Below are 14,803 nucleotides of genomic sequence, written 5' to 3'. Positions count from 1 at the left end.
CCCCAGTCTTGGTGTAAGTGTTAAATTTAGTCTCAGAACACTTACTGGAATTAACTTGGACTCAGAACAGCCGTGGGATTGAACTCCTCAGGAGTTTTATAGAGCAGGTGATGTTATTTCTGAATCCCAGTAAGAATCAGAGGCCTGCAGAGCTCAGCACTGTCAAGATGAAAGCACTGGGAATTGGCAGAAACACAACTGCTGGGAATGTTCAGGTCTAAGGTGAATTTTGATGTACTCCCTGAGTTAATGTTTAACCGTTGTGCTTAAGCAGTGGCTCAGGGGAGATTTCCAAGGTTCCACTTTAGGTGAGTCAGCTCTGGGTGGCACCTGGGGTCCCTCTTTTTCTTTCCATCCTATCCCAGTCTCAGCAGAAATGCTGCTTGCTTCCTTATGGACCTCTCCTGGGGCTAACACTACTTTCACAGTAGGCTTTGGGACTATTTCCAGTGAATTATCAGCTCTTTCAGTTTCTTTTTCTGCTTTTGAGAACACCCCTACAGAGGTGGAGAGATCAGTTCTGACGTTTTTGACAATAATTTATTCTGCTCAGTTGCAGAAGTTGAAGTACTCAGAAAGAACTTGTAATTACATTACAGTTCTTGTTCTAGCAATGTTCCTGGCAGTGAGAAATAGACACTTGCTGATGGAAAGAAGATAATTATTCCCTCTTCTTTTCAGCCAGAATCCTGTATGACTCATCAAAGAGAGGACACAGTGGGTCACAGCAAGTCTGACTCCTCAGTTCATGCATTGTTTGGGAACAACAAGAGCTGAGCTCCTGCTCTCCTTGCAAAGCTCATCGACTCTGAAGGAATATTTCTGGCAGTGCAAGTGAGAGGAGAGATTGACAGGCAACAAAGCCATTGCCTTTCCCTGTGCCTGTGTAGCAGGAGAATTGAGAAATACTAATAATAGAAATGTTATTTTCTGCCAGAGGCAGGGTTGTGTTTCTAACCGTGGTGCTGCCATCAGTTTTAGGACTCAGTTTTTGTACAAAGGGGAGAATGTAACATTTGGCCCAATATTAAGCTGCTCTTTGCTTTTTTTTTTTTTCTTTTTTTTTTTTTTTTTTTTTTTTTTTTTTTGAGCTGAAAAATTCAGGGCAGCACTTGCTTGGCAGTATTTTTAAAGACTGAATATGTCTGGCGTTTTTTCAGAGCAGGTTTAGCAGCCTGGACAGACTGTGAGTGACAAAGTTAAAAAGGGAGTTTGAAGTTTAAATAGTCAAAAGTGGAGTGCTGAAAGTACAAAAGCTGCAAAGAACACCCAGAGGCACTTCATGTTTTGAAGATTCTGAATTTCCAGGTCTGGAGTCACTATACAGATTCAGTTACAGTCGTTTAAAGCAAAAGATTCCTACTAATTCCTCAAATTTACCTTATGCCTTCTACACTTCATCAAATACATTTATCAGACATATTTTTTAAAAACACTCAAATTTTAGAACTATTAAAGTTTGTCAGTGGTTGGATTATTAAAAGTATGTATGTATTTGGCTCAGTAACACCACATATAGCTAAAATTGGCATTGCCAACAAACCAATCCCCCGAAACTGCAGTTGAAGTAGTGTTAGAATCACTTAGAAAATCTGGTCCAGAAGCAAAAAGCTGGAACCAGTTCTTTTATTATTGGGAAATTACAAGTTCTTCCTTGATTTACTGTTTTCAAAATCATATTTATATTATCATACAGACCTCTGCATCTTATCCTATGGTTAAGCTTTTACACATGATTTAAAATCATATGAATCACTGGAAATGAATATTCACCACCAAGTGAGAGAAAATATGAAGTCTGAGTCTGTGAATTTAGAGGTCTCATGCATATTTTTTTAAAATTTTCAGTTCTAGTTGCAAGAGTAAGGTCTAATAGATTCTGTTTTCCTTGTATTGTTATCTAGTAAAAGTTTTGAAGCACTTTCTCTATTTCTCTATTTCTAACTCTTCTGGTCATTTTTTTCCCAAACAACTTAAAGCAATAAAAGCTTATTATACTGCATGTCTTTCTTCCTTCTTTAGATTCTGATGGTGTTGTTTTTTTATATATTTCTTTTTAATGTTTGGGTCTTTGTTTTGTTGTTGGGTTTTTTTGTTTGTTTGTTTTCGTGTTTTGGTTTTGTTATTGTAGTTTCTCAGGCTGCCTGTAATCTACAACAGACAGTCTGCACATGGCTTTTAATTTTCTAACTCTTTTGATAGAGCCTTGCTGTTTGGTGGGTGTTCCTACACTTTCTGTAGCTCTAAAACTTTTCTGAAATTGCTGAAATTGCTTTGGGAATATCTTAATTTGCACACAACTGTGTAGAGAGGGACTTTTTACTTGTGGATTTAAAAAAAAAATAGTCCAAGAACTCTCTAATCATTATGTTGGACTTTTTTTTCCCCTAGAATTCTCAAGAGCCTTTCAAGGAAGACTTAGAATGTTTGAGCTGACCTGAAGTGCTCTGAAGTCAATGGAAAGATTTCTGTTGATTTTCAAGGGCTTTAAAGTATTCCTTTAAGGAAAAAACCAAACCCTAGCCTAAAAAAGTCAACACTGTTTTGGTATTACCAAGAGTGAAATATAAATGAAAATGAAAAATTATTTAAGTAATACAGTTCATTTTGTAGAAGACAAAAGGGGATTATTGCACATCACCTCAACAGGGCAATTTAAAAAATAATTAAATGCTGGTTCCAAGGCAATTTCATTTTCTTATTGTAATGGACAAATTTAACGCTTGAATGTGCCCCAGAAATAGTCATCCCAAGGCAATTTTATATTCTTGTTGTTGTGAATTTTTGATGCATGCATCTGTCCTAGAAATAGTGCTCAGAACAGAATACACAACCACTAAATTTAAAAAAAAGTTCTTACTCTCATTCCAGCCACATCTTGGAACATAAATTGGAATCTGGAGGAGGCAAAAGTGGATAATTCAGGATGGAAAGAGTCAACTCGAATTGCTTTTTTTTTTTTTTTATGGATTCATTTGGGTGCTGAAAGATTTAGGGTTACAGGGAAAAAGGGAAGAAGTGACAAAAAATATTAAGGAAAAGAAATAGTACATGCCTGTCTTGGTAAAAATGAGAAGACTTCAAAAGTTTTAAATGATAGCAAACTAAATATAGTTAAAGAAAGTGGATTATTTAAATATATCTTGTCCTCTCTAAATGCATAAAGTTGTATTTGATTAGCAAATCTTCATCAGGCAAATGACCTATGTTGGGTGATTTATAAAAGCAGAAAACTTCCATTACTATATGTTTACTTTTTGGCTGTATAATATTGTTGCATTTCACAATGAAGTTTTATCATACTGAAGGTGAATTTAAGCAGAGGAGAAGGCAGAAAAATACATAGAAAGTTGTTTTTATTTCTTACAGAGACTAAATACAAAAATGCACCTGTTGTGCTTTTCTTCTTCCCCTCCCCATCACAATCTAAAGGAAGAAGTGCTCTGCAAGACTTTTGATACATAAATTGCAAAAGCACAGCATTAATATTGTTGTGTGATTTATATGGGCAAGTTCTAGTCACATATTTAACTATTATAGAACTTTTGGGGTTTTTTAGGTGGACTGTTCCAAATTAATTCTTGGTTTTGCCTTTTTCCCCCCTGTCCACTGGGGGGGGGAATATTATAATGTTATTAATATTATTATATTACCGTCTGTTCTGGCCTATTGGAAGACAGTTCTCCAGATACTGCAGCTTTAACTACAGAAAATATTCTACAGCCCTGGTCTTCCTAGGAAGTTTAGAGAAGGACACAGGATTTTTCCATGAAAATTATTTGAATGGGTGACATTTGGCTATGGCTGATATAAATACACATGTATGGCTTGTAGTTAGATTTTTTTCTATTGGACTAGTAGAGAATGTCCAGGAAAAATGAAAAAAAGAGATGACAACAAAAACACCAACAATGGCAACAACAACCAGAAAAACCCCAAACCCCAAAAAACAAATTTAAAAAACCCACCCAAACGCCCCCCCCAAAAAAAACAAAAACAAAAACCAAAACAAAAAACCACCAAAACCCTCCAAAATCCCAAAACTAAACCAACCAGCCAACCAAACCAGAAAATCCTTTATGGGCTGTGCATCTCCTGGGCATTAGGAGGCTACAGTGAGGATGGTTAGACATCTGAGGATGTCTCTGAAAAAGGCATCTGATCTTTTCCTAAATTGTTTTTGACCTATTCCTAGATTCCTAAATTCCTAATTGCTTAAAATGAAATACATCACACCCTAGAAATTATGTCCTTTTGAATGGAGGAGAGCAGGGTAATTAGCAAGTACCAACATATTACTTATTACTGTAACACTTCAGGTGTTGTACAAGGAACTTGCACTGCAGCACTTTAAAACCTCAGACTGAGTTGTTTATTACGAATAATTTCTCTCAGGCATTTTACTTTTCTTCTTGCAAATAATTAGTGAACAATTAAGGTATTTAACTAGCTTTGGAAAAAATCCAAAGTGCATAGTAAGTACTTAGTGTAAATGGGGATTGGTTTCTTTATTGGGCCTAGAATTGTTCTCAAGAAATCTTTTTCACTATTTGAGTAGTTCAAATTGGGTTCCCTGAGACTGGAATAATCACAAATTGGATTTGAAGTCTTAGAGCTTGTGTGTTTAGAAAAGTCAAGAGGCATCTTTTACGTGCTTGTTTTGCAAATGTCCAGCAATGTGTGCATGTGTGATGGCAATGGAAAACAGTCAGGTCCACACTCCCACTGCCCTACAGAGATACAATCCTAAAGCAGCTCCACAGGTGCTCTGTTGTTTTGCAGGTGTGCACTGTTCAAGGCTAAGGGCTGTTGAATAAACTGCAAAACTCTTCATCCTCTTCAGGGTAAGTCACACAGACAGGAGAGTCCACCAAGACTTTTGTGCTATTAGTAGAGGGTTTGCTCCCTGCCCCAGTCTATTTGTGAGTGTGACTTAAGAGCTAAATACACTTGATGCTCTTACTAATCACAGGAGTAAATCCTATCATTTGTGCCTTAGTGGGTAAGAAAAGTCTCCAGATGATGTCTTGTCTTTTTAAATGTGCATCGATTAAAGTGCCATGAGCACTTTTGTTAAATAGAGCGAAAGTATCTGCACAGATAATTAATCTGTCATGCTTCCCTGTACATTTATTATCTGCGTTTCTGCATCTGAGGTAGCTGACCAGAATCTCTTTAGTGGAGAAAAACAGCACCCTTGAAGGTGGGGAAAAATCTATGGTATCAGAGGAGTCCATAACTTCCCTGTTTTTTTCTTGCATTGAAGACTTCCCCAGTATGTCACCATCATGTTTTCTGGAAAAATCTCTTCACCAGGATTTCTCTCCTGGGAAGCTGAGAAGCCTCAGAGAAAAAGGAAAACATGATCTCATTTGGTTCTCCTGTGTTTTGCTGCTTTGGACTGTGGTAGGTGATTTTTTCATTGGTTGCATGTGAATTGTTTTTAGTTACTGGCCAATTACAGCCAGCTGTGCTGAGGCTCTGGAAAGAGTAATGAGTTTTTCATTAGCATCTTTTAGCCTTCTGTCTGTATCCTTTCTGTCTTATTTAGTATAGTTTAGTATAGTTTTAGTATAGTATTCTTTAATACAATATAGATCATAAAAGTGTAAATTGGCGTTCTAAGAACATGGAGTCAGAGTCATCATTTTCCTTCCAACATCAGGGCACCCTGAAAATAGAAGACCAGTGGACCTCTGCAGACACCTAACAGGGAAACATGAGTAAAAACAATGATTACAACACGAAAAACTCCTCTAACAAATGATGAAACCTATCCTGTCAACCCCCATTGTCTGAAAAGTTCATTGATGCAGTCTGAGTTCTTCTCAACTTTTAAGTCCTTTACTTGTTCCCTCAGCTCTGGATGTTTACGTGGATGGATGTTGAGTGTGAAGAAATTTGGAGCAGTGCATCCTTTCAAAGTCGTGGCAGCTGTGTCCATGGGGGAGCAGTGAAAAATCTGTTGCTGCTGGTTTTATATATAAAAATATGCTTGGTGTTATTAGCATTTGTTAGCAGCTCACTCAGTGCTTAGGACGTAGCATTGGTTTGCTTACTTAACACTTTCAATTCTCAGAGATTATCAGTGACAGCTCTGTGGCTTTCCTTCCTCTTCCCTGTCTCTCCAGCCACCCAACCTCCTCTCCTTCACCAGCTGGGCAGGGTCAGGCTGCCTCGGGATGTCACTCGTTTAAAACAGAATTACCTGGCTGTCAGTGATGCTCCTGCTCCTGGAATTGGACAAAAGAGAGCTAAAGAGGTATTTAATGGACGAGGCATTTCCTGCTGATGAGCTAGATGTTAACAAGAGCAGCTGTACAGCAAGCAATTTCTTTCTCCACCACACACTGCATTAACGTGTAATCCAAGAGCAGTTCTCTTCTTTGGCAGGCAAGGACAGCAGTGTCATGCTAAGGTTATATGCAGAACTTTAAAGCTCTTGAGGGTTTAAAAATTTTTTTTCTTTAACCTGACACATTTTTTTTCCTTGCACTTTTATAATTTTTTTTCCGTGATATGAAGCTTACTTTAAAAAAAGTCCTCAAGCAACTAGAATATGAAGACTGAGGGGCAAGAAGGAACTGAATTTATGGTACTACTGATTCCTCTTGGTACAGAGGGATGATAAGTAGAATATAAAAAGTGGCTGCAGAAAAGAAGTTAACTGATGGGCATTGCCCAAATCTGTCAAATTTCTGGAGGGTGTGTTTCTAACCTTCTATATGATTTTCCCAGATTTGCTAATTGCACTTGATATATATTTATGACTGTTTTTGGAATCAACAACAACAAAAACCCCACAATTAATAAAGAAAAAACATTCTCTGTATGAATTTTTGCATGTTACTTCTTCATGGTCAGTCTAATGTGAAAAAGGCATTAGGTCTATTTTCCCCTCTTTTCTACACATTTATGGTTGAATTATAAGATTGTAATTTTTTCCCCTAGACCAGTGTTTCCCACTGCAATTGATTTATTCAACCAAATTCTCTTAGTGTAAGTTATAACTTATTTTTAAATATTCTCATCTATTGTTAACACCAATTTATCTGTTAAAAACTAATGGCAAAACTTTGATGTTTAAGAAAAACGTATCAAGTTTCTCAGAAAACTGCCCAGGAAGAACAATTGTTTGAGCTAGGATTGTGAAGTAGGAAGACCTGGGAAAATCAGCTAAAGGCCATGGAATTTGTGCAGTGTAGCATCAACAACTAGGTGAAAATGGGAAACCCTGTGACTGCTCTTTGGCCTTCCATCTCTGCCTGTGAAGACACCAGAGCTGTTGGTGTCTTCATTTACATTGCAAATGAACTATTTTGGGACGCATCTGAAATTTATTAAAAGAATGACATGAATGCTTTAATTTTGGATTGTATATAAAACATAACCTAGCACAAGAAACAGTAATGGGTAAACGATGGCACAGTCCCCCAGCTGTATTTATTTTTCTAACACAACCTTTACAATTCACATCTCCGTGGTGTTGGTTTTTTTTCTATCCATGAAAAGCTGAACCTGAAAAACAGTGAAAGTTTTGCTTGTGTTTCACATTAATGTCCCTACACTGCATAAAATTCAAATAATTTCATTTGAAAATTTCATTGCATGGCTCATGTAAACAAAAGACATGAGCAGTGCATGGTCTTCATCTTTCTTTGGGTCAGAAAATGTGATGGTGACCAAAACTATTTGAGTCTTCACCTGAGCATGTCTTACCCCCACTCCCTTTCCTCTGATGTGCTTTGTCCCAGATTAAATCCACCAGGTGGGAATTGCAAGAGGAACTGTCTGGATGGTCACACAACAGATGCATTTCAGAGATGGAGGAGCTGAGATGTTTGCATTGACATCACCCTCCACCATGCTGCAAGGCTAAACACTCCAAACCTGTAAGTTTCCAGCTGAATCTGCTCATATTAGAACCCTCTAAATACTACAATTCTTTGTATTAGATGGTAAAGTTGTTATTTAAACACTTCGTTGGCAAAACTCCCTTTTTAAATTTTTTTTTTTTTTTATTTCCAGACCCAGCATTTGCACTATCATGAATCCAAATTCATGTTACCTTGCTGTTAACAAATTACCTATTTTGACAAACAATTTTGACAAACATTTTCACAAACAATTCTCCTGGAACATTAGCCAAAAGTAATATTTTCACAGATAGCAAACATAAGGGAGATATTTTTCTTATTAATATATTCACTTCGCTAAAGAGGTTGTGTATTATCTGCTGAAATCTCAGCATGGAAGTAGAAAGATTGTCCTTGCAACTTATATTCAAGGTAGCACTGTGCCAAAATATAAAACATCTTCTTTATTTTTTATATGGTGAAGAAATATTTACTAAGATGCTCACAGAGAGAGTAATGTATTTATCTTATAGGTAATTTTATTTTCCTTCCTGATGACATTTAAGTTGCTTATCCTCTTATTAGCATACTTTCTGAACGGTGTGCTAAATACTATTCTGAGATTGGATAGTTGGTCATCATTGTTGACTTTCTGACAATAACCCCATGGGTGAGAAGTTACATTGAGAAATGACAATTTGAAGGGCTGATAATTTTTTAAAATGTTTTTCTTATTTTCAATAAAGACGAAATGAGCCTAGTATAAGTGTAATAGAAGAAGTGATTGAACAATGCTCTCAGGCACCAGGTGAGATTTTTTGGGATGTCTTTTGCAGGGCCAGAGGTTGGTCTCTGTGATCCTTGTGGGTTCCTTTCAACTTGAAACGTTCTGTGATCCTGCACTTCTATGAAAAGTATTAAAAAAAAATCAAAGAAAAGTTCACCTTTTCAGGCTGGTACATTCAGCAAGCAGCACATGCAGGCATCAAGGCCATCCATCCATCCATCCATCCATCCATCCATCCATCCATCCATCCATCCATCCATTATCCATCCATCCATCCATCCATTATCCATCCATCCATCCATCCATCATCCATCTGCTGATGGTTGCAGAATGCACTGATTGCCTCCTGCCTCTGAGCAGAGCCTGTGCCAAACCTGCAATGTGGCTCTTCACACATTAATGTGGAGCCCATCCCTGTCTATGGAATAACTTGGCAAAGATCACAGATGTGTTTCTGTCCCTGCCTGGTCAGTGATTTTTACACTTTACAGCCAGAGAGCTTTTGCTGGTGACTGACCCTGCTGGGATCAAGAGGATTTTCAGTGAAGTTTTCACAGCAAACACATGAATTCAGGATGCAGCCTAAGAATAAAGAAGTGATGGTTGCTAATCCTAATGTGTAAGGCTGAGGAGTGGAATTAGTCTGCCCTGTCCTTTAAATGCAGTCTCTTGATGTAGTTCATTAATTGGATCCCTGGCTGGGGCTGCCATTTAAATGGAGAATATATTTTTAGTTTCTTAAATTACATCACGCATTCTCCACTGCTTCCTTTGCTGGGGCAGTGATTTTGCCTCCCAGACAAATTTTTTTCTTTACTTTATTAGTAGTTTATTCCTGACTCAAAGTATTTAAAAGAATCCCCAAGATGAATGGCTCTGCTGTATCTTCAATCTTTCCTCACATTTTGGCTTTGTAATACCTAAAGCTGTTATGAGGAGCACAGAACTAATGCAGAATTCCCCCAAAGGTGAGTTGTACCTTAATATTTATTTCAGATTTTTGTGGTAATAATGCTGTTTTCCTTTTGTTTTGTTTCCAAGATGTTATCTTGAATATTTCACAACTGCTGGATGAAAAAAATAAATCAATTGACATCTCATGGTGCTGTAAAGTACAGAAAACTAAAATGTGAGCTGAAAAGAAGAAACCCAGACTGATGTTTCAGGGTTTTACCTATACCAAATCAGGAAATTCACTGTCTGGGGTAAAAGTAAATATGTTTCTATGTGCTGAGCCAGCAGCAGAAATCTAAATGGTGAAACAATGGGTTTTTGATCCTGCAGATCAGAGCAACCTTCTTCTGTCAAATTAGGTATATTTATAGCCTGTAAAATTAAGAATAATATGGCACATTTAGCCTGAGAGCCTTATCATCTGAGTCATATTCTGTTGTTTGGAACTCTGTTAGTGAATAAAATAAGAAGACTCCACAAAGTCTTTTCCATGAAGTGCATGTTTTTCATATAACAATTATTCATGGCCTCTACCTTTCAGATCTAAGGTAATGTGGTTACTGTGGGTAACAGGAATAATTTTCCAACAAAAATTGGCATATCAAAGACTAGTGATAGCATTTCAAAAATCTACAAGGAGGCAAAGCTTGCCCTGCCATTTGATGGGAGCTGAACAGGGATTTAGAAGCAGCTCGTGGTGAGTTATACTTGATTTTCCATTTAATCAGCTTGTACTGAAAAAAAAAAAAGAAAAAGATGAGCACAAAGAAATCCAAGCCATTAAAGGAGCAGCTTGCAGTCTTACCAAGAAATCCAGTTCTTTAATGCTTTTCTAAAAGGGTGATCTTACCCTAAATGTATACATAATTATCATCCTTCATGTACTTTATGCTGCTACAGGCTCTCAAGAAAAGTGCATTTTTTTCCCTGTGTACAGTGCCACTATGAATGAGCTAATCTCCTTGATGTCAGCAGCTATCAGGGCCTCATTCTATACTGAAAAGGAAACCAAGTTGTTTTCCAAGGTTCCCTTCACTGCCTATTTTACCTGATCAAAGAAAAGTGCTCTTTGGGTCCTGCTTTAACAGTGTGTCCTCTCGAGTAATCTCAGGCTCAGTAATCTCCAACTTCAAGGTTTCCTTGCTGCCTAAAGCACTTTTATTGGTACTTAACCCAAACAAGTTCACATGGGCTGTGTAATTCCTCTGTTACTGGTTATGTATGTCAAGTTACTTGATATAAAAATCTGTGGTTTCAAGTAGAAATGCCAATTCTGAATGGAGTTGAAGGAAGTCAGTGGCACAATTGCTAAAAATACTGGATAAATTAATTACAAATTATTACATCTTAAACATTCAAACATTTTACCTGTATATCTTTGAATATTTAATTGCTTCTTGTGAATGGTTATTCAGAAATTAAAGGGATACCTGCACTCTAGACTGGGTGTTTTAAAAGTGTGAGAAGAATCCAGTCAAAGCCACTTGAGATCTTGACAGGACATTGGGGAATGTTCTGGGGGAACCTGGGAGAAGTGGGGTGACTGCAGGATGCTGATGGTCCCATCACAAAGTGCAGAGAATGTACAAGAAAAAAATCCCTTTAATTTCTGTAGTGCTTAGTTTATTGTACAAGGAGGCAAAATGGATTGGAGGACTCTGTTTAAGGGGATAATTTGTAATTATACTTTATTGGCTATTATGATTACAAGTCTAATTAAATTAATTAAATATGGCATATGCAAATTATTAGTGAGACTTGAGAACATCAGATGAAAATGAAAATGGCTGAGATAAAGGGCATGAGATAACTCTGCATGCTATAAAGGGGGATGGAATTTAGTAGACACCCTTTTGATCTGTGCATGTTAGATTTAGGGTAAAGAGAAGTTTTTCCAGGTAGTTTTATTTTTTATGTTCTTCGCATCTTTAATCAATACTTTGCTGCTAAACTAGGCAAGCACTCTCTCTATTTTAACAAGTATGACTGGAGTCATGTAGAAATGGGAAACCAGTGTTATTCTTCAAGCTTTGTACTTTAAATTTATTTTTCCTCATGTTTTTTAAAATGTTTGTTTAACCTGGAGTGTGGTGCTCTTGCAAAGGCTCAAAGCAGTGATATTGATTACTCACAAAGGAGGGTATTTGGGTAGTGCTCCATTCTGCCTTGGAGCAGGAAGCTCTGGAAACCTCTTGAGGAAGTGTTGAGCATAAGTGGTGTGGAAATGAGAAAAGAAAAAAAAAAGATTTTGTTGTTGCTTATCTCAACTGAACTGAACTGAGGCTCTGTAACTTCTGAGATCTGTTTTTTTTTTGTTCTCCAGGTCCTCTTGGCACTTGGCTGTACCTGTGGAAAGAACAGTGCAGGCCTTTTAGAGGTCTCATTAAAGCTTAATCCAAGGAACGCTCTCACTAAACAGAATTTTGAAGACAGCTCCTGCCACTGATGTGAGGATGTGTCCCCAGGACTGTTCATCATGCCCAGAAAACCTTGGCTCTGAAGCAGTGCTGTCCTCAACACTTGGGTTCAGCTGACAATTTCAGCCATGGAGTTCCTCAATTCTTTTTTTTTTTCCCCCCTTGCTGAGGGCCCTTGCTTTTCAACAGAGGAGATATTGCTCTTTGCTGGGAAGAGCTCCGGTAAATTCGGGCTGTTTTTCTGTGTTTGCTTTGTTCTCCCCTGTGCCGCATCTGGGCTGTAATTGCCCACATTCTGTTTTTGTTCAGGCTTTCCATTATTCATTAATACCTTGTTTACTCTGTAATGACTCTTTTAGGGTCCTCTGTGCCTCTGGGATGCATTTGCCAACACAATGACGGTGGTTGACATTTTGTAAGAGTGTTCCACACAGATTTTTGTCTTCTTTGGTTGCCTGAGGAGGTTATCTGCTAATTCAGTAAAGCAACAAAATAATATTTTGGATCAAGCCAGGCATGGGATTGTGAGAAGATTTCTGAGTTATTAGCATGTTACCTTTACTACACATTCATAATTTTACTTGGTTTGAGGAAGAGCAGGAATCTTAATCAGGGAGATAAAGTGATGACAAGTGTGTAAGTGGAGGACAGTATTATATCTTGTGATGAGGTCCTTCAGTCAATCTGAGGTTTATAGTTCTTGTTGTCTTTTTAAAATTTTGTTTTGTTTTGTTTCGTTCAAAGAAAAGCCTTAAAAATTCATCCAAAATGAGAAAGAGAAGAAGGGGCTATGAATTAGTGATAGGCAATAACACATGAATTTTTCACAATATTTGTGGAACACTGTTCAAGGAGTTTTTATAAATATTGCAATACTGGTAAAACTTTAGTGGAAAGTAATCCATGGGTTTTCAGAAGGCTGTGACATGGACATATTTCCCCTCAGCCTTCTATTTGCTGGGTTTTATTTCAACTTTTGTCAGTGTCATACACTATCATGTATGTATTTATGTTTTATTAAGTTTTCTGGTACCTGTGGTGGTACCTGTAGTCCTGGAAATGTATTTATTTTAGCAGTTATATTTCTTTTGGGGTAAAAAGGGTTCTTGTCATTTTCATTCTCTTAGAATATTCTGAGGATTGTAGGCCACCTGAAGTGAATGCACCTTCCCTCTGTTCAAATGTGTGGTTGATAACCAGGTCACTGCTTTTGGAACAGCCCAAATGCAACCAAAACAGTAAACTCAAAATAGCAGCGCTGGCTTCTGAATGCCTATGAGTGAAGAACAGCTCTGCATTGTTACACAGCTACAGGGACATTATTTTCTCATCTTTCATCTAATTTTCTTCCCATCTGCAGATTAAACATCTGCCAGTTGGTATTTAAATGACATGGGTAATATCCTGACTCTCAAAATCAAAATTCCCATTAACTACTGTGGGACCCGGAAAGCTGTTGCTCTGTAAATTCATCTTCCCTCTTCCTGTGCTCTCCCCTCCCTGCTTCAGCACATTTCCCATTCCACTGTCGCTTCCTCGCAGGCAGTTCATCTCCTTTCTGCCTTTGATTGATTGATTTGCCTCAATCAATGTTAATTTCACTTCCTTCACAAGCTCAGCTGTGCTCCTTATCTGCGCTTTTCACTTTCTCAGCACTGCCACTGCTCTGTGTCTGAGAAAGAGGAAGGAGGGATGAAAGAAGCTGAGAGAAGGAAGAGGAAAGGGCACAGTAAAGGCTGTTTCCCTTTCCCTGCTATTTGAACTGACTCATAAGGCTGTGTCTGGTTTGGAAAAATCAGAGGAGTTTCCTCACCTAAAAAATCAGATTTTTTCATGGAAAAAACATATGTAGCCTCACAAGCACACATGGAAAAATTGAACCTTCAGAAGCAAACATTCATTTTGATACTATCAATCCAAGCCTGCACGAGATGAATTTCTGCAAAAAATGAACTTTTATAAATAATTCTTGCCCGATGTTATGTTTGATTGGCTCACAACAGTGGAGGGATGCATTCTCAGCCCGAGAGCTGCAGAACACTTCAGCAAATGAGGAAATTCAGTTTGCAACATGGATTTGGAAACTCTCCAGTCATTTAAGTTCTGAAAACCCAGCTGACACGGTGTGAGTATTTCTGAGGGGCTGCGCAGATTGATCAATTAGGGACAGATGAGATCAGTCTTTCCAAGTGGATGCCTCGGGAATGTGTGTGATGGAATACCGCTGTGATTAAAGCATCAGGGATATAATCACCTCACCAACTTCCAGAAATCTATCACAGATGGTTTGAAGTCAAGAGGGATTCCTATCTTGTCTCTTTATATTCATGTCTCACTCAGACGTCTCTCAGAAGCATTAGGATATTTCAGCAAAAACTGCTGTGTGATTAAAACCAATAAGTTTCACTGTTTTCTTGTGGCTTTTTTTTTCTTAAAATGTATGAAATTCAGTGCAGCTTTCCATAGACTTGCAGCATGCTACCACATTGTGTGGGATGCTTCACTTTTAGAAGTTTAGGTATTGAAATGGAGGTTGTTTCTCTGTCTAAGACTTCCACATGTCAGGTGTGAAAGCAAGGTCAGTCACATCTCATTTTCACAGGTTATTTCTGGCATTACTGGCAGAGTCTGGTAATTTCTAAGAGGTCTGGAAAGCAGGGAGTCTCACGTATTTTTAGTCTTTGTATCCCTAAAATTATGTCTTCCTTACACAGAGTGCCTCCCTTGTAAGATTTCTTGGGAAAGATGTAACCAATTTTATGTTCTTCTTCGCAGGAAGAGAAGAGGAA

The 14,803-nt window shown here is 37.8% G+C and overlaps 1 long non-coding RNA gene across 1 annotated transcript; it reads left to right on the top strand.

Annotated features, from left to right (window-relative positions):
* Positions 1–292: 292 nt before the first annotated feature.
* On the top strand, positions 293–14,387 carry LOC120503428. Its single transcript, XR_005627739.1, has 5 exons — positions 293–308; positions 4,783–4,844; positions 5,666–6,262; positions 7,755–7,892; positions 11,921–14,387. It is a non-coding gene; the product is annotated as an uncharacterized LOC120503428 (long non-coding RNA).
* The last annotated feature ends 416 nt before the right edge of the window (positions 14,388–14,803 follow it).

Source organism: Passer montanus, unplaced genomic scaffold, assembly GCF_014805655.1.
Source record: "Passer montanus isolate IOZ18808 unplaced genomic scaffold, ASM1480565v1 scaffold253, whole genome shotgun sequence".
Classification (NCBI taxonomy): domain Eukaryota; kingdom Metazoa; phylum Chordata; class Aves; order Passeriformes; family Passeridae; genus Passer; species Passer montanus.
The sequence above is the reverse complement of the archived record's forward strand: the minus strand, read 5'-3'. Positions and strand labels throughout refer to the sequence as shown.